General features: G+C 45.2%; 1 protein-coding gene across 3 annotated transcripts in view; it reads right to left on the bottom strand.

Annotated features, from left to right (window-relative positions):
* Positions 1 to 5,355: 5,355 nt before the first annotated feature.
* LOC142071823 (uncharacterized) overlaps positions 5,356 to 20,700 on the bottom strand; it is an 83,108-nt gene continuing 67,763 nt past the window's right edge. The window contains exons 1-4 of one of the 3 annotated variants that reach the window (XR_012667997.1): positions 15,568 to 15,600; positions 9,156 to 9,362; positions 6,288 to 6,442; positions 5,356 to 5,614 (exon numbers count right to left, since the gene is read on the bottom strand). The gene's annotated coding sequence lies outside the window, so the exon portion shown is untranslated. Of the gene's footprint in view, positions 5,615 to 6,287; positions 6,443 to 9,155; positions 9,363 to 15,567; positions 15,601 to 20,700 lie in introns of those variants that run through there. The other 2 variants (XR_012667996.1, XR_012667998.1) reach the window with 2 other exon arrangements.

Genomic DNA, 20,700 nt, shown 5'->3' with positions numbered 1-20,700 from the left:
GGCTGGCCATCTCTTCCCCATTTTGTGATGCCCAGCGTAGCAGTCTGGGAGCTGACCTTGTTAGTGAAAACAGAGGCAAAAAAAGCATTGAGTACATTAGCTTTTTCCACATCCTCTGTCACTAGGTTGCCTCCCTCATTCAGTAAGGGGCCCACACTTTCCTTGGCTTTCTTCTTGTTGCCAACATACCTGAAGAAACCTTTCTTGTTACTCTTAACATCTTTGGCTAGCTGCAGCTCCAGGTGCAGTTTGGCCCTCCTGATATCATTCCTACATGCCCGAGCAATATTTTTATACTCTTCCCTGGTCATATGTCCAACCTTACACTTCTTGTAAGCTTCTTTTTTATGTTTAAGATCCGCTAGGATTTCACCATTAAGCCAAGCTGGTCGCCTGCCATATTTACTATTCTTTCGACTCATCTGGATGGTTTGTCCCTGGAACCTCAACAGGGATTCCTTGAAATACAGCCAGCTCTCCTGGACTCCTTTCCCCTTCAAGTTAGTCCCCCAGGGGATCCTGGCCATCCGTTCCCTGAGGGAGTCGAAGTCTGCTTTTCTGAAGTCCAGGGTCTGTATCCTGCTGCTTACCTTTCTTCCCTGCGTCAGGATCCTGAACTCAACCAACTCATGGTCACTGCCGAATAGAGGGGAATGATCACGTCCCTCGATCTGCTGGGTATGCCCCTACTTATACATCCCAAAATGCCATTGGCCTTCTTGGCAACAAGGGCACACTGTTGACTCATATCCAGCTTCTCGTCCACTGTCACCCTTAGGTCCTTTTCTGCAGAACTGCTGCCTAGCCATTCGGTCCCTAGTCTGTAGCGGTGCATGGGATTCTTCCGTCCTAAGTGCAGGACCCTGCACTTATTCTTGTTGAACCTCATCAGATTTCTTTTGGCCCAATCCTCCAATTTGTCTAGGTCCCTCTGTATCCTATCCCTACCTGCCACCGTATCTACACTCCTCCTAGTTTAGTATCATCCACAAATTTGCTGAGGGTGCAATCCACACCATCCTCCAGATCATTTATGAAGATATTGAACAAAATCGGCCCCAGGACCGACCCTTGGGGCACTCCACTAGATACCGGCTGCCAACTAGACATGGAGCCATTGATCACTACCCGTTGAGCCCGACAATCTAGCCAGCTTTCTACCCACCTTATAGTGCATTCATCCAGCCCATACTTCCTTAACTTGCTGACAAGAATACTGTGGGAGACCATGTCAAAAGCTTTGCTAAAGTCAAGAAACAATACATCCACTGCTTTCCCTTCATCCACAGAACCAGTAATCTCATCATAGAAGGCGATTAGATTAGTCAGGCATGATAAATGTCAGTCTGATCAAAACTCCATGACAACTGAAGACAAAAAATAAGAAAAACATGTTTGGCTTGTCTGGGGTTTCCGTGTCTAATAAAGCACAGATCTGGTGGTTGCACTGATGTAGTGGAAGCCTTTAGTGTAGACCTACTGCACTGATGTGTGAACCACAAAGTAAAACTATTTCCCCATGTTTATTCCCCCCCACCTCGCTGTTCCTCAGACGTTCTTGTCAACTGCTGGAAATGGCCCACCTTGATTATCACTACAAAAGGTTCCCCTCCCCGTCCCCCCGCTCTCCTGCTGGTAATAGCTCACCTTACCTGATCACTCTCGTTACAGTGTGTATGGTAATACCCATTGTTTCATGTTCTCTGTCTATATAAATCTCCCCACTGTATTTTCCACTGAATGCATCCGACGAAGTGAGCTGTAGCTCACAAAAGCTTATGCTCAAATAAATTTGTTAGTCTCTAAGGTGCTACAAGTCCTCCTTTTCTTTTTCCAAGTCTATAAGTAAACCAAGAGATGCTGGGGTGTTGAATCATCATGTGTCAGATGAGTGGAAATACAGCATCTGCTTCTAGAGGGCAGGTGCCAGGACAATATGCCGAGAGAGAGAATGCTGATGGCACGATGGATGGGTGAAGACTGTCCCGTTGTTCCGATCTATTTGCAGGGGCTGGAACCCCAGTAGTAGAAAACCATGGTCGGACTGGGCATCACCCACTATAGCAATGTTGCTTAGTTTAAAGGGAAGCCACGAATGAAATGCAAGTGGAGGTTGTGACGGGTTTTCCCAGGGTGCAACCTGGAACTGGAGTACCGCTGAGCCCTCTCTTCCTCCAACCTGGGTTTTCTCTCACACTGTGATGCTGTTGCTAAGCCACAAACCTCTCTCAGGTACTGTACTTAAAGACATCCACAGGCAGGGACACACCCAGCTGAGTTATATGAATGCTTCTCCCAGTTCTCTCATGAACTAACAATAGAGAGGCTCCAGCCAATTCCTCCCAGCCCTCAGCTTATGACCCTAGAGCTGTACCGGTCCATCCCTCCCTCAATGTGGAGAGGACATGCACCAGTTTTTGTACACTGAGCAGATTTCCCAAGCATTTCAACCACAATGCACTGTTTTAGATAAAACATAAAATAGGTTTATTAACTACAGAAAGATAGATTTTAAGTGATTATAAGTGGTAGACATAAAGGATAGAGATGGTTACCAGAGAAAACAAAAATAAGCACACAATCTGAATTCTATAAGCAGGATTTGAATCAAGCAGTGTCTCACTCTGATAGATAGTACAAACAGGTCACATATTTTCAATACACAAGCTGAAACCTGTAACTTCAGCCTGTGACAGCCTCCCCCATTCAAGATCTTTGTCCTACAGATGTTTTTCCAGGTGTTGAGTGGGGGGGGGGGGAAGAGAAATGAGGCCAAGTGGTGATGTCACTTCCCCTCTTTTATTGCTTCTTTCATCTTGCTTGGGTGGGTCAAGCAGTCTCCATTGTCTATGTGCTATGTCTGAGAAGTCTCCACTGTATACAGTTCCTAGGATAGCCCTTGTGAGTGTGGATTCCCTTAAATGGGCCATCAGCAGCATCTGGCTGCTCCACTGTTGTACCTGAAAGGCTGGTTATGGGTGTTCCCAACCTCATAACATATTCCAGTAACACACACGTAGCAAAACTTCATAACTTCTTATACAATGATAAACACTAATATCCTGTTGACTGGTATGTGCTAACAGATCAAGACTTTTAAAATGATACCTCACAAGGCAGACTTTGTACACAACACATCATAATTATATGACAGCAGTGAATATGGGGGTTCCAAGGGGCTGCCACAGAGGTCACATTTTCTTATGGGCTGAAAGAAGGTAGATTCCAAACACGTCATTGACTTTTTCACTGATGCTGCAGGTTACTCACTCGGGCATTTGTGACTCATTGACACACCCCTGAAGATAAGGGAAGTGGGAGATGCCCTCAGGAAAGGGAGCTAGAGTCTGGGACAAATAGGTCAAAGTAGCATCCCTAAAAGGCAGCCAACACAGGGTAGGAGACTGAGGCCTTATCTATATTCAAAGATGCACTGTTTTAACTAAATGAATTATTTTAAACCTATTTAGTTAAGCTGGTGCAAGATACAGTGTGAACACCCTTAACTTGATTTAAACCAGGTTTATACCCATTTACCTGAAGTTGATTCCTTACCAAAATCTATATAAATCAGGTTTAAATTGTATTAAGAGGATCCACTTTTGTTTGAACCAGTTTTACCCGAATCAGTTTTAAAAAAAAGAATCACATCATGAGTTAAAAGTATTTCAGTAGAAACAAGGCCATAGGCTGGTGTTTATGATGTGTTTAGATTTTAAAAAGGGTAACTTTGACCTTGTAGGCAGAGTATGTAAAGTGCAGGTTTCTCTCACTTTAGAACCACTATCCAGTAAGAGCAAATCTTTGTTCTGGCTGTGATATTGTAACATCTCTTTTTGCCTTCTGATCAGTTGTGTCCAGTTGCATCACTCACATGGCTGATTGTGCCGCAGTGTGTCAGGACAAAGCAGCATCACACTACAAGATACGATGCACGCAGCATGATGGGAAGTGATAGCTAAGTGTCAGAGGAAGAGAGATTCATTTTTTAATCTATTATTTATTGTCAGTGGGTATTGTAATCTGAGCAAAGCCAATGAACAGAATCAGAGCAGACAGGTAGGCATCTGTATGTCATTAGACCAGGGTTAAAAGGAGACTCTTGGGGAATTCAGAGCTTTTTGTGTTGTTTCTCTTTTTTAACTCTGTATTCTTTGTAATGCTATTAAACACACCTTAAAACAAACCAATCTGCATCTACTTTAAGGTCAGCAGGGACCATTATGGTCATCAAACATAATACAGGTCATAGAATTTCAGAGGCTGGAATCATTGGTTGATTGACCTAGAACATGTCTCTTAGAAAGATGTCCAATCTTGATTTAAAATGATAGAGAATCCACTGCAGCCATAGCTGAGGTAATAGCAGATTTTTCAGTTTGCCAAATTGTTTCAGAGCAAACCAAAAATGAATGGTTGGGTTGAATGAAACATTTTGTTTTGACAAAATCAAAATGCTTAATTGCCGTTTTGATCAATTAAAATGTTTGCTTTTTAAATAAAATTAAAGGAAAATAGTTTTGGACTGAAAAAAAAATCAAAACATTTCATTTTGAAAAATGTCAAAACAAAATGTTTCGGCTTTTTCCAATGTATGTAATTATTTTACTGTCACAATCCAGACACAAATTCCTGAACATTTTACGGCCACCGAATCTGCATTTTCCCCACAAACATGTGGCTGAAAAATGTTGCCCAGCACGAAGCAGAACCCTGATACAAATGTGCTCCCTGCACCCAGTCTCAGTTTGACCAACTTCATCTTCCAGCCCCTGGAGCTCACTGTACCTTGCTCTGCCCTCGAGCTGTGGAAAGCTCCTCTTTCTGTTGAATAAACTAAAGAGATTGAGCTTTTTAAGCATCTCACTGTAACACAGATTTCCCAGACTTCTGATCTTTCTTGTGGCTCTTTTTCTGAGCACATTCCAGTCTTTTAACATCCATTTTACAATACTGACAGCAATGGGCTCCCGAATGCCATATACAAAGGTAATATCACACAAATCTGAAAAAAATCCCCAAGATACTTGAAATCCTGAAAATTTTCCCATTCAGATTAAAATACTTTCGGTAAATCAAAATGTGGGGCTTGTGTGACATAAAGCCATATTACCAGCAGCTATTGACCTTTGTGAAGATGAATAGCATTCGTTATGAACCCAAGAGGTAATGTTGGTATTTTCTGCAGAGAGCAATAAATCCTGGTTTTCAATGTCAGGAAGAAGAAAACACTATCTGCATTGTTACGTACATTCTGAATAGATCTGGAAATCTCTCCACTAAGGCCACACATTTTATAAGCGTAACATTTCCAAAGTCACTATACTTACGACAGGGAATGACACAAGACAGGTATTTTGGTAGAAGATCTATCCAGACTTTATTTGCTGCAACTGGGAAATGATCTACTTTAGCTGCAATCCAATACTGCATTTGAAGGAATTTCTTACAAATTACACTCTGACCAGATCAGCAACCCGATTGTCCTGTGTGATTTCAGCTCCACGTCTTCATTCATTGCTTGTAGAGTGAGGTGGTGACATTTTTCTTCACCTCGGGTACTGTATAAAGGAGAGAATCAAAGCAGGCTAGGAGTTGCTAGTTGTTGTTATGTCTGTGGATTGAAAAGAGAAGGAGAACGTGAACAGTGTCTTACCAATGAAATCACAAAGCTGTGGAATCATAAAGAGTGGCTTATTTTCAACCTGGAGTTTAAGTTTAAATTGTTCAAGGCACATGAATTAGTTGACCTGGAGGCAGGGCCATCCCTAGGGGGGGTGCATGGTCCGGGGCAGATTCGTCTCTTTCGGGACCAACCGTGCTGGCCAATCGTACCGGCCTGCAGGGCCCCCCAAAGCTCGGGGCCCGGAGCGGTCGCCCCGATTCGCCCTACCCAAGGGACGGCTCTGCCTGGAAGCTGCCCGCAAAAGCTTTAACCCCTTTGACTCTCCAGAGCCTGGAAAATCTTGGGCCAGATTCCGATTGTCACAATTCAGGGCAACTGCACCTATATTCTCCCCTACCCCTGTGGTCCAGCCAGGGCACCCACTGAGGCTTATGGCTCTCAGCTGCTATTGCTCTTGGGCAGAGATCAGGGGTTTTACCAGGCTGCACAGTTCCCAGCCTACACTGTGTTACTCCAACAAGCCAGAGCCATTGGCCATTATCTTTAAAAACTCCTGGCGATCGGGGGAGGTCCCAGATGACTGGAAAAAGACTAATGTAGTGCCCATCTTTAAAAAAGGGAAGGAGGAGGATCTGGGGAACTACAGACCAGTCAGTCTCACCTCAGTCCCTGGAAAAATCATGGAGCAGGTCCTCAAGGAATCAATTCTGAAGCATTTAGAGGAGAGGAAAGTGATCAGGAACAGACAGGATGGATTCACCAAGGGCAAGTCATGCCTGACGTATCTAATTGCCTTCTATGATGAGATAACTGGTTCTGTGGATGAGGGGAAAGCAGTGTTGTTCCTTGACTTTAGCAAAGCTTTTGACACGGTCTCCCACAGTATTCTTGCCAGCAAGTTAAAGAAGTATGGGCTGGATGAAAGGTCTATAAGGTGGATAGAAAGCTGGCTAGATCATCGGGCTCAACGGGTAGTGATCAATGGCTCCATGTCTAGTTGGCAGCCAGTACCAAGCGGAGTGCCCGAAGAGTTGGTCCTGGGGCCGGTTTTGTTCAATATCTTCATTAATGATCTGGAGGATGGCGTGGATTGCACCCTCAGCAAGTGTGCAGATGACACTAAACTGGGAGGAGTGGTAGATACTCTGGAGGGTAGGGATAGGATACAGAGGGCCCTAGACAAATTAGAGGATTGGGCCAAAAGAAATCAAATGAGGTTCAATAAGGACAAGTGCAGAGTCCTGCACTTAGGATGGAAGAATCCCATGCACCGCTACAGACCAGGGACCTAGTGGTTAGGCAGCAGTTCTGCAGAATAGGACCTAGGGGTTACAGTGGATGAGAAGCTGGATATGAGTCAACAGTGTGCCCTTGTTGCAAAGAAGGCTAACAGCATTTTGGGCTGTATAAGTAAAAGTATTGCCAGCAGATTGAGGGACGTGATCATTCCCCTCTATTTGGCATTGGTGAGGCCTCATCTGGAGTACTGTGTCCAGTTTTGGGTCCCACACTTCAAGAAGGATGTGGAAATTTGGAGAGAGTCCAGTGGAGGGCAACAAAAATGATTAGGGGACTGGAGCACATAATTTATGAGGCGAGGCTGAAGGAACTGGGATTATTTAGTCTGCAGAAGAGAAGAATGAGGGGGGATTTGACAGCTGCTTTCAACTACCTGAAAGGGGGGTTCCAAAGAGGATGGATCTAGACTGTTCTCAGTGGTAGCAGACGACAGAACAAGGAGTAATGGTCTCAAGTTGCAGTGCGGGAGGTTTAGGTTGGATATTAGGAAAAACTTTTTCACTAGGAGGGTGGTGAAGCACTGGAATGTGTTACCTAGGGAGGTGGTAGAATCTCCTTCCTTAGAGGTTTTTAAGGTCAGGCTTGACAAAGCCCTGGCTGGGATGATTTAATTGGGGATTGTTCCTGCTTTGAGCAGGGGGTTGGACTAGATGACCTCCTGAGGTCCCTTCCAACCCTGATATTCTCTGATTCAGTGGCTCTGCAATCACAGCCGCCAGCTCCTTGAGCACTCTCGGATGCAGTGCATCCAGCCCCATGGACTTAGATGCTTATTTCAGGTAGGGTTTTAGAAGTTGTGTTTTTCCTGCCCTGGTCTCTCTCGGTCCTGGAGAGAATCACAAAGAAAGCTCAAACAAAAATCTCCCCCCACAGATTTGAAAGGATCTTCTTCCCTTATTGGTCCCTTTGGTCAGGTGCCAACCAAGTTATTTGAGCTTCTTAACCCCTTACAGGTAAAGGAGGGATTTTATGCTACCCTTAGCTGAATGTTTATGACAGCCCTGGTCAGTGGGGTCTCAGAAGACAGAGAGTTGTGATTTCTGGACCCATCTCAGTGCTAATTAGTCAAGGGGAGGAGAGATGCTACCATCAGAAGTCCTGACTTTGCCCCAGTGCACAGCCCTCTTAGCACCACCCTGACCAATCAGTGCTAAGGAGTGTGAAGCGTTTGACACGTGATTTGAAAAAATGTGCCTAGGGATGTGAATTTTTTTAACAACTTGTATAGTCCTAAACTGCTAACATGTACATACCCTGAGAGGAGGTATCCCGTGGCGGAGTGGAATTTTGTTAAATTAATCCATGTAAAAATGGTTTAAAATGTCAAGGGACTATTTTAACATTTCATTCCAAATACACAGCAAATAATTGTGTTTTCCTCTAGCTTTTCAAACTGTGTGGAATCACCTGCAGTACCTTGTCTGTGTGTGTTGTGCAGTATTGCCCCAGCGTTGACATTTTCCAAAGAACGTATCATTTTCTTTGCTCATTGGGGGCAGTTCTGCCCTTCAGTCAACAGCAAGAGGGTCTGGACATATAAGTACCATGTGTGCCCATCTCATGTAGCTCTCAAGAGAGATGGCCCATCCAAAACACTCCTTGAGAAGGGGCTGATCCATTTCCTGTCATTGATTTTGGCTTAACCTCCCATCATCCCCACACTCTACCTCAAATGCCTAACAGATCGTGGCAGAATGATGGACAGGGCCTACTTGTTCTGCAGCCCTATTACAGGCTACCCCAGCCTGGGGAGCGACCCAGTGCTCCCTAATCTACAGCATATTCACAACAGCATGACAGTCAATGGCAAAAATATCAAGGGTTTCCTTTTTGCCATAGTTTAGAGAAAAACAACTCTAATGTCTGCACTAGAGACCAGCATGTACAAACAGGGGGAAAACTTCCATCCTTTGTGCTGTAGGGTTTTGTTTTGTTTTTTAAATAAAAAAGCAGTAAAAACATCCCATTGTCTGAGACCTCCACAACTCTAGGCAATAACTCATTAGTGATATTTTCTCTACCCCTGTGTGACAAGATGGCCGACGTTAGTCTTGGGGGGTCCTGCCCTTTTCTTGGCGGGGAGCTAAAATGCCAACCCTTGCCCCGTTCTTGGGGCGCCGATGGCCTCGCTAGTGGCCCAGGAAGGTGGTAAAGGAGGGAAGTGGGGGAGGGGTCTGGGTTTGCTCCTTACTCTGAGCCCCAGCCCCTCTCAACTCTTGCGAGTTCTTACCCTCTTCTCCCTTGGGTAGGGAAGGGAGTCTCCCTCCCCTACTGGGGCAGGGTCCCTCTTACTTCAGTTCTCTGACTTTCCAAGTCTCACAGCAACACAGCACAGCACAGCTCCGGTCGGTTGGTCAGTCCGTCCGTTGGTCGGTCCGTCCGTCGGTCCGTCCATCCGTCGGTCGGTCAGTCCGTCCGTCCTTCTCCTTCTGTCTGCCTGAAGCAGAGGGTTTTATTAGATTCCTAACAGGGCCTTAATTGACTGCAGGTCCTCCAATTAACCTGCAGCCCCCTTCCCTAGTCTATAGGGACCCACGCCTTAATTAGCCTTGAGCTTATATATTTCCCCTCTAGCACTCTCCCACTGCTCCCTGGCCCTTCTGTATCACACCTTGTAAGAATATTAAAGAATTTTTAAAATGATTTTAACAAATTTCCTGCTTCCTGCTTTTTAGTTTAATAATTTAAGTTTTATATATTTATATATATATAAATCATTTTCTCCATTCACTATTGTTAGGGGTTGTTATAAATATTTAAAACATATATATATATATATATATATATATTGACAATACAAACCTTTTTTGGCTTTAAAATCTGGTATGACTACATGTCGGATGTCAGAAAACTGATATAAGAGCTATTTTAGGGCCCAGCCCCCCAAGTTCCTATGACCATTGTGCTAGGAACATATCCTGACGTGTCCAAAGCTAAATAAAGACAGACACCTGCTTAGAATTTTCATGGCTGCACCCAATAAATGCATTTGATCACTTTGGTTGCAAAACCAGACTTTTTACAGAACCAAAATAAAAGAATTAAGACAGTGAAGTGAATTACTATCTACATTGCATTAAAAATTGGCCTATTTGAGAAAAGATGAGCCAAAAGGGATGAACTGATTTTTAAACATTCATTCACAGGATTTTTACAAAATCAATATTAATACCCATTAGAAAGTGTAAACTATAATTCTTTACATTCTGTATTTGCTCCCTCTTTCATACTTATGTAAGAATATCAGCAATTCTGTTTATCTTTTTTTAAAGTCTCATATTTGCTTTCTAAAAACCTGTAATAAAATATATAATTCTTATATCACAGATCAGTATAAAGTATCATTATAAATACCTAGGTCTTCACACTCCTCTCTCCAATAGTTCCTGTGGGAAAATGTGCTGAGAAGTTTTTTACTGACATTTTGATTTATAAACTCCAATTTTCCTTAAAACCCCTCACATATTTCACGAAATATTTTTCCTCTTTCTGTCTTTGCATTTTATCTTCTCCTTGCATCCCAATGTATTTCTTTATCATTTCTAGTTGTGGTGCTATTTCTCAGTTATTAGTTTAGGCGTATGACATGAAATCCTGCTGCTTCTTCCCCTCCCAACATAAGATGAGCCTTCTGCTTGAGGGTCAGAGGGCAGAAGGGATCAGGTTGGGCCCCGGAAGGGAAAGGGTTTGGGTTATAATATCACATCTGGATATCCTCATTTCCTGTTGTTGGGAACACTGGGACATGGCCACTAGGTAACTCGAGGGGATGGAAGACCACGAGTGTCGATGAAGCCCCCTCGCACTAGGCCCAAGTGTCCTTGGCCCCCCCTCCCGCCTGGAGGCACTCGCAGCAGTTCTGCGTACTAGGCCCAAGTGTCCTTGGCCCCCCCGCCTGGAGGCACTCACAGCAATTATGCTGAGGATCTGCAACAATATGTTGCAGAGTCAGACCGCCTGAAACTAAACAAGGCCAAACAGGGCAGATATGGAAGAACAATGCTGAATAAAGCAGCTTTATGTATAACAGAGAACAAGGGAACTAGCTGGTAACTGGATTGGCTGGCTATATGGATACTTAGGGCAGCTTGCTATTGGATAAGTATGATGAAGAAAGGATGTATAAAGGTCTGTGTAACTTCCTGCTTTATGTGCAGGATTTGAGATTCTATTCTCCCTGTACCTTTTTGAAGCTTCAAATAAACTTTTCGGCTTCTCGTTGTGATTATTGGGTGAAGCACACCGGGTAGTGAACCAAGTTGTTGTTTTGCCTCTCGGCACTGGGTGCCGGCAACACTGTGATGTCATCATCCTTATTTTATCTCTGGATCAATCTCAATCTCACCTTGACAGAAGCTGGGGCAGTTGCTACTGTCAAGCCCTTTAGCATGCTAATCTCTGTGTTGCCTCTGCAAGATGCTGGCAGATATCACAGTGGGTTACCTTGGATTCCAAATCAGCTGCTAAACCTAGGCACAGTGTTAGAGAACCCAGAATCCTTGGAGAGAAACTGCTCCCTATGCAGAGCCTTCCACGTCTCTGCGTATGCACATCACATCTCACCTGTATCACCCTGCAGCATGGCTCGAATGAAACATGACAGGGCTGCTCCTCCAGCCCTTCACTGCCACTCAGGCATCACTCCGAGAGTATTTTAGGGAGCAATCAGAGAGACTTCACATGGAGTTCAGTGCTTGGATCAGGAGAAAGTAAACAGGGCAGGTGCTGGAGTACTTCCAGCTTCAAGGACATTTTGAGCACATTCAAGGGGAAGTGCAATTATGCACGCTACGCCTTAAACTCTCAGATTGCGCGTTGCCAGCTGCACAACAGCAGAGGGTGGGCAAGGGATCTGGAGCGGGGGCACAGCCAGGAAGGTCAGGTGCAGAGGGCGGCTGGCTAACTGAAGGAGGTTGACTGGGAGCCAGGTGGGATAGTGGCAAGCACCAGTAAGAGCTACAGAAGGCACTTGTATGTGCAGCCAAGTGGGTGTCACAGCTCCACGGGATCTGTGCTACACCCCAGCTTGTAAACAGTCCCTTGGAGGAACCCTTTCAATGTGCCAGCCCCCCAAGCCAGGCAATCTCAACACCTCCACAACTGAGCCTCCATGCTCCAACAGCCCTGCGTCACACCATGAGCTCTGCTCAGTGATCCAGCTGAGACAGATTCCTGGTCAGAGACTTTGACACTGTTCAGGGACCAGTGCACCTCAGCCAGCATTTGCAGTGACACGAAGCAACCTTTTCAAAACAGAGCAGTGTTTATTAGCCAACTCGAACACAGCATCGGGAAGTCCTTAGGTTAGCACAGGGAAATAAGGGTTAAATCATAGTCCAAACCAGTGCTCCACCCACTCAGCCTGCCATGGAACCCAGTTCTGGCTCTGGTTCGCCAGTCTCAGGTGACAGCTCTGTGTTGCTCCCAAAAGCCAACTCTTATTCTAGCCCCTGACACCCCTCAGGCCATTGCTCAATTCCTGCAGACCCACGCTGAGTTCACAAGTCTGTCTGCCAGAGCTTCCCATGGCAAGGTGTCGACTCTACAGTCCTCAGGGGCTCCCACTGGCCTTGTGGCTCCTCCATTGATATGGGTGGGTTTCAGCCAGTCCTTTAACAACCCATTCATTCCACCCCAGAGCTGTGGGCCCTGGACACCTGCAAGAAATCTACCAGTGTTTAGGCAAAAGTCTTCTCAAGTCTGCAGTAGATCAGATGAAACATTTCAGTCCAGCAAATCGGCATTTTCCAACCAGTCTAGTTGAGTGGCTGGTCATGCAGGGGAAGGATCTGGAGTGTGAATCAGGGCAGGAGTTTAAAGGCCAAGGGGAAGGAGTAGAAGTGGGTGGATCTCAGATGGCAAGAGAAGGAGAGGAGAGATTAATAGCTTCTCAGGCCAGAAGGGACCATTGTGATCTTCTGATCTGACCTCCTATACAACAGAGTCTAGAGAATCAAAGGCATGCAGTGCTACAAAAGATTTTCAACCCTTTGGTTACGTGCCTCCCCCCCTCCCCCGGGTTAAAGGGTTAAATAACTCTCTCTTACAAGGGAAAGATGCAGCAGCCAAAATGAAGGAAGAAATACCTCAGTATTTTAAATACAACCTAACCCTAGACATAAGGGTGGCTATGATTTCCAGTAAGCTAATGCAGTATGGATGGGAAAGGATACAGGCCAAGCCTAGGGAATGATTCACAATGAGATATTTATCTGACAAATTTGACCTCATTCTGCTTATAGAATATCATTTTCCTCCAATACATGTTACAGTTAGATAACAGATTTTGGTTTACAGATGTATCATGACTATTTGAAACTCAAACTGTGTGGCTTAGATGTGATTTATCAGATCATTCTATCACATCAGGCCAAGCTTTTCCAGAATGGGAGGTTGGGCTTGGGTGGTCATGTCAGGCTGAACGTGGCTGCTGCAGAGTGCATGCTCCCCAGCAGGAACAGCGAGCAGACTCTGTGGTGACAGCTTGTGTCTCTGTGTGGGGTCAGAGAAGCAAGCGGAGGCTGGGGACAGCCCTAAGGCACTGCTGGGGCTGTGCAAACAGGCACCAAGCTGAAACCAACGGGCCATCGGAACATCCAGGAGCAGCAGTAGCCTTCATTCGGCTTTAATCAATCGTAAACACTGAAGATGCAGGTGACAGGAGTGACAGATACAAGTCCTCTAGTGGCCTCCTTGCCAGACACTGATAACTGGTTTCATTTGGGTTGGATTTTTTTTTATCCTCAGACACATTCTTCTTGGAAAGCGTCAAATATCTGTCAACAGGAACTTTGCTCAGAGATTTCATGGTGATTTAACAGAGCATCTTCTGTACATGCCTGAACCGGATTTACAATTCAGGGTTCCTGTGTTACCTCCTAATTACACTCACTGGTGCACAGTCAGGTTAGTTTGGGGTTTGTGGATTCAGTTCTTAGAAACAGAGCACAGCATCTTATGAAAGTTTTTGTGGATGTCCCAAGAATGTGCAGTTACACCATGTTCACAAAATGAATTTTATTATTGGTGTTAGACAAGGGTTAGCCCATCTGCTGGTGGACTATTGTACAAATCACAGCAGCTGCTGCTTCTGTATTTGTGTTACTAACCTCTATGGTCATGTGTGGGTATTTCAGACACATGCTTAAAAATCTCACTATGCTTCCTACCTTTGCCCCTTTCCCCCAACTCCCCTCCTCATCCCCTCTCCCACCTCCCTTAGGTAACCCTAAAACAAGTCATGTATATCAAAGCATTCAAGTATTGACTACATCCTCACCTGGGAATTCGATTTGTTAAACAGCGGGGGGGATAGCTCAGTGGTTTGAGCTTTGGCCTGCTAAACCTAGAGTTGTGAGTTCAATCCTTGAGGGGCCATTTAGGGATCGGGGCAAAAATTGGGGATTGGTCCTGCTTAGAGCAGGGGGGTGGACTAGATGACCTCCTGAGGTCCCTTCTATGAGGGAACTGTTAGGCAAAAATTAAAAATTCAGTTAGCAGCTAAGGCAAAACCCCACATAACTAACAAGCTGGCCTACCAGAGGCCCAAGGACAATAGCAGCTGTAAACACTGGATAACTTAACTGGTCAGATGTCTGCCCAGTAACTCAGCCTCTCAGTAAGAAAGAACTGTACAAATCCTCCACAGCTTTCCAGATATCTGTGAACACTCACCCCTACCCCCACCATCCCACCCCTTCGCCTTAAGGGTAGTCATAGATAATTAATGTAATCAGGATGGTTTCTATCTGTATGTTCTGTTCCTGTCGTTATCATGTTAAGTGTTCTCTCCCTCTCTCTCTCTCTGAAACAATGTTTGTCTCTGTAAGTACAAAATAAATGCAAATAATATATATATATATATATATAAAACTGGTCACTGCAACATCGTACTTTTGAAGTTGTTTATCAGTCTCCCCGGTGCCATAAATAAACCTCTTCAGTATTGTCTGTGCTGACTGATTCTTGGAGAAAAGAATCTCCTTGCTTCACATTGGCTTCAACATATATTAATCATTCATATACTGAAAAGAGACAGCAGCTGACACAAAACATTAATGTATACAGTGAACAATATCTTTGGAGGCAATACTTCTCAAGGAGCCATGAATTTTAGGTAAAATGCATTAAAATAACTTTCTTTACTCTTCACCTGCAAATTGCACATTTTATTTCAAAGACAGGCATATCATTCTACAGTAATGCCTTCTGGGTGCTGGGTTTTGCAGAAGGCTTTTATTAAGCTCCATTATATTCCTGCAAGAGGATAACTTGAAATTTCTGGAGGATTACAAAAATGCTCCCTGGTTTAATAAAGGTTTCCTGAGAGCCGTTCTGAAATTCCAGTGGCTTATGAACTCTTCACTCTGAGAAAAATACCTTTACATGCTCTTTATCACAGATTCACATGACCACCCTTTCCTGGCTTAGCAGTACTCAAGTCCACTACACAGAGTTTCTAACATTCAGGAGCTTTTCAGCGCAGAGGCTATAAGCCAGGCATTTTTGAAACCTTTGGGGTTCGGTCATAAGTGTGCCACCAAGCAGGGGAATAGCACGTTGAAGTAGGGAGGTGCCATTACTGCTGTAGAGGGCATCAGTTAGACCATTACTCAGCGGTGAAAGTAAGTTAGAGGACTTACCGGTATGCCGCAGTCCTGAGCAGGGGGCGTGGCCTCAACCAGAAGAGGCGTGGCCTCAACCGGAAGAGACAGGGCCTTAAATCCCCGGGCTCTTTAAATCTTGATTTAAAGGGCCAGGGCTCAGGGGCGATTTAAAGGGCCCAGGGCTCCAGCTGCCGCTACTGCAGTGGAGCCCCGGGCCCTTTAAATCACTGAGGAGAACCTGGGGGCTCCCGGCTGCCACCGCTACCCCGGGGATCTGGGCTCTGGCAGAGCTTTAAAGGGCCTGGGGCTTCGCTGTGGTAGTGGCTACCCCAGGGCTTTGGCAGCAGGGCTCAGGTGGGGATTTAAAGGGCCCCGGGAGGGTAGGGGGGGCTGGAGCTCCGGGGCCCTTTAAATCCCTGCCAGAGCCCCGCCGCCGCTATCCCAGGGCTTCGGCAGCAGGGCTCAGGCGGGGATTTAAAGGGCCAGGGCAATATCAGTGGCTGGAGCTCTGGGGCCCTTTAAATCCCCGCTGCAGCCCGGCCGCTGCTACCCCAGGGCTTTAAATTGCCCTCTGGGAAAGCCGGTCCTGGTACAGCGCAGTGGCTCTTATTGGTACACCATACCGAGGAATACCAGCTTACTTTCACCTCTGCCATTACTGCAGGCTGCAGAAAAGCACAACATAAGATTTGATATTTGAAATTCTGCTTTATAGTGGGAGACTTAAGAAGCTCAAGCTATTTATTTTTCCTAAAGAAAGGTCAAGTGGTGACTTAATCATGGTCCACAAATACCTACCAGGGGAGAGATTTCTGAGAGTAGAGGGTTCTTTTAATCTGTCAGACAAAGGTCTAATGAGACTTCATGGCTGGAAGCTGAAGCTAGACAAATTCAAACTAGAAATATGGCATAAATTGTTAACAGTTGAGGGTGATTAACCACTGGAACAGCTTCCCAAGTGTTGTGGTGGATTCTCCATCACTTGAAATCAGGGCTGGATGTCTTTCTAGAAAATGCACTGTAGCTCTCACCAAAAGTTATGGAGCCACAGATCTGGTCATCTGGTCAAGCTCCCACTGTTGGACATTTGCCAGGCTGCTGAGCAGGGGCAGTGCAACAGTGTGGATCCTTGGGGTGCTGAGAGCCATTGAACCAAACTATAAACCCTGTGTGTGATGGAAACCACTTCAAGCCAGGGGTGCTGCTGCCCCCCCCCCCACATCCCTAGTTCCAGTACCTATGCTGCTGAGTCAGGGATAAGCGATATTGAAAGCCAGTTGACTCAGGCTTAGCAAAAGGTTCCTAACCCAGTTACTCTCTACTCAAGAGATAAAGCACAAGAGAGCACAGATGACTGGAAAACAGACTCTCCTGAGCGGCATGTGCCTCTCTCTAGCTCACCCTTCCCTTGGGAGTCCTTGGGGGACCATCTGTGTTCAGGTAGGCAGGGTTCCCTGCAGCAGCTCCCCTCTGCTTGAGCTGGTGAAAATGGCCAAAGATGCACAGCAGAACAGCTACCACCTTTCTGTAACCTCCCAGTGTCTTTGATCATGTGACTGACTGATCAGTCGCAAAAGAGGACCACAGTCCCCTACCAGATAACATTGTTTCCAGGCGACTTCTCCGGATAAACCAGCTCTCCTAGGTAGGAGCCAGCCTTTTGTCTGTGTGAACAGAGGGCCATCCAGATTTAACAGCCCTTTATTGTTAGTCTTGTGCCTCTATCCCTTGGCATTTCAGCTTGATGTGGAGGTAGACGGACAATAGAGAAAGTGAACGAACCCCCGCATTCAAAATGGAGCTTGCAGTCTGACATGAATACACGTAGACAGCCCCCAGGATCAACCAGTATCGTAAGCTGTATATGGACAGATTCCCCAGATCATCACATATGGGCATGGTGAAGAAATTCCTGGGTGAGGTTCTGTGGTCTGTGCTATGCAGAAGGTCAGGCAGGAGGATTATAATGGTCCCTCTTGGCTTTAAAATCTATTAATCTGAATCACCACATGAAAGAAATAAAGCCGTTCAGGGGCTTGCCATTTGCTGCACAGCCAAAAGTGAAGCAGTCTGGGGGGAGGGGTATCTCAGTGGTTTGAGCATTGGCCTGCTAAACCCAGGGTTGCGAGTTCAATCCTTGAGGGGACTATGTAGGGATCTGGGGCAAAAATTGGGGATTAGTCCTGCTTTGAGCAGGGGATTGGACTAGATGACCTCCTGAGGTCCCTTCCAACCCTGAGATTCTATGAAGTCCTCAGGTTTGGAAATGACACATGATTTCATTCAAAGATTGTTTCCCATGTATTGGGCCAAATCTTCAGCCAGTGTAAATAGGTATAGCTCTATTGACTTATGCAGATTGCAACCAGCAGAGGACCTGGCACATTACATTTTTAATGTAGGCCTGAAGGAGACAAGAACAATCCCACTGAGAGTTAAGGAAAACAAATACCTTTCAACTGAGCACTTTGCTAAATCCCCTCACACAAGAATTCTCCACAAGCAAAGAGCTACAGTGAAGTCTCCTATTACTAGGACTTCATTGCTCTTACAAAATACACTGCAGTGTATAAAACAGATGTCATGTAAGTATATGCTAAATAATTAAACTGCACTTACCAAATAAATGAGCAAAGTATGTTTAATGCACTTTCAATTCAGGAAAGATCTTAAGCATTTGCTGAAAGTTAAGTATGTGCATAAGTCCCATTGAAGTCAGTCCATATTTCCTGAATAGGAAAGCTTTTCCTACATTTGCTTTTGAATCTGGGTTTAACCTATTTGCTAATTCACAAAATTCAATAATTTGCAATGAGTCATATTAAGGCAAATGAGCAAAAGCCTTTTCTAATTGCATTTGAATCCATTCCCTTTAAAATGAGAAGTGCATTTAACAATGTCACCAAACAGGACATATATCACCCCAAGGTGGTCGATTCAAAAACAGCTTCATCTCCTAAGTGGAAAGGAACCCTTATTTTGTGCAGTTGTACTGCACACTTGCTGTTTTGATCTGGATTAACCCAGAATCATCTTATTTTCTGGATTTAAGTATCTTTTGATACCCAGACTGCAGTCATGTTCTTTGGATACAAAGATCACGTCCTTGTGTAAACATTCCTAAATTCTGTCTCTGTATCTCTGACTGTGGGCTACCCTAGCTGGGGGATAGAGTCAAGGGGGTGTGCAGGGCAAAGCAGCTTTCCCTCTCCTGCCAAGAGCAGAGAGAGACAGAGATCCTTCTTTCTCTCTTGGGCTTGTGTGAGTGCAGCTGATGGTGAAGAACAACCTGAACATGAAGATGTGGCCAAAAGAACTAATGCAATCCTTGGATGTCTGACTATGGGAATATCAAAGAGGAGTAGGGAGGTGGTTGTACTTTATATGGCACTGGTGAAGTTATCACTGAAATACTGTCTCCAGTTCTGCTGTCCACACGTCAAAAAGGATGTTGAAATGAGGAAAGAGTTCAGAAAAGAGCTACAAGGATGCCTGGCCTCTCGGTTGGTCTCCAGAATCTAAGCTTTCTATGATTTAAAAAGCAAGTCTCTAGCGGTTATGGTGGTAAAAAAAAAACCCTGCAAAATGTGACCAATTCAGAGACACCTCCACGAATTTGCAGAGAGTGTGAGGTGTGATCTGCTCCGTTCATTTCAGTGAGGACTAAGGTAGATGCCAATGAGGATACCTTATATGTCAAAATTGTGAACTACTGCAGTGCTTACCACAGCACGTAAGGAAGGAGAAGGAGGGTCATACAATGAAGATGGGAGGGAGGAAAGTCGGGGTGGCTTTAGGTCTTCTCATGAAATGGAGAGAGAAGGGTTAGGGGAGCAGAAGGAGAGAATTTGAGATTTGGGGGATGAAGGAAAGGGTGTTTGGGGAGAAAGAGTGAAGATTGGGGGAAAAGGGCATTTGCAGGAGTGAGGGAGTCAGGAAATATGCAGGGAGGAAAGAATTGCTCTTGGGTACTCAGTACTTTTGAATCTGCATCCTGGATCACTCCCGCTGGCAGAGCCACCATTCTCACCAGGAGGAATACACCATGGTTTACATGGCCTCCAACTGGAAATTTATTTTCACAACTGGCCCCCAGAGAAACATCCTCTGCTCAGAAGTGTCTAGCAAGAGGAGCAAACCTCCTGCCCCTGACAGCTACTCCCCAACCCTTGTCCCACTGGGCCCCTTCCGCCCTAATCCCAGATCCAGGCACTGCATGGGCAGGTGCCTGCTGCCCATCTGATGCAGACATCCAGGCCTCTACCATCCAGAGCCCTTGATTCCCAAGAACAGATGGAACGTAGCACCACAGAATCTATGTGGGATGCACCATAACGAATGCGGAGTCTGAATCTGATTTCACGTTGTACAAACGTTGCCAAATAACTCTATTCGTTGAATTCTGGAAGAAGAGCAGGTCCTGGGTTCTATGGAAACCAGCACCTATGAGTTCATAAGAAGTTTTGGTCTCAGAGTCTCCTTCCTTGCTTCGCAGGCATTTTTATTAGCGGCAGTCACCCTGCAGCATGTCTAATGGGAGCTTGGCATGCATAAGAATGAGTGCTTTGGAGAGATGATTCAGAATAATTATCATGCTCCATGCTAGCTGGGTTTCCCTTTAGCGTGGGTGCTGTGATCATGATTTACATATCTTTTTAAATAGAATTAATATGCTGGAGTCAAGAGGGGAGAAATAAATTATATCTCCAGCTTTTCATGAGCACTAATTTAAGTCCACAAAAGAACACAAATGAAGGCGAAAGTTTAGGACACATGGTGTTGGCACCGGCAGCAATAAATTAGATTGCATGAATCATGAACAATGCTCGTCAGTGTCATTGCAGACCCAATTAGTAAATAAGGAAGAACTGCCCTTGGTTACACCTACAACTCAGTTACTCTCCATTAACTTGAATTAGACAATACTTCGCTGTTGCAACTTCAGATCAGTGGGGTTGCACAGGTGTCACTGGCGTGGGACATTGTCCATTGGTTCTGTTACCTTCCTCAGTCTACATCTAAGACTTTTGAATGATAAGTGTATTCCCAAGGTAAAACTCCAGAGAGAGAGAGAAATTGTTCTGAGTGACATGAGGGAATAGAACTAGGAGTGGGATGAAATTAAATCCAGAAAGACAGAAGTCTCAATACCTGCAACATCTTGTTCTC

Source organism: Caretta caretta, chromosome 4 (genome assembly GCF_965140235.1).
Source record: "Caretta caretta isolate rCarCar2 chromosome 4, rCarCar1.hap1, whole genome shotgun sequence".
NCBI classification, from domain to species: domain Eukaryota; kingdom Metazoa; phylum Chordata; order Testudines; family Cheloniidae; genus Caretta; species Caretta caretta.
The sequence above is the reverse complement of the archived record's forward strand: the minus strand, read 5'-3'. Positions and strand labels throughout refer to the sequence as shown.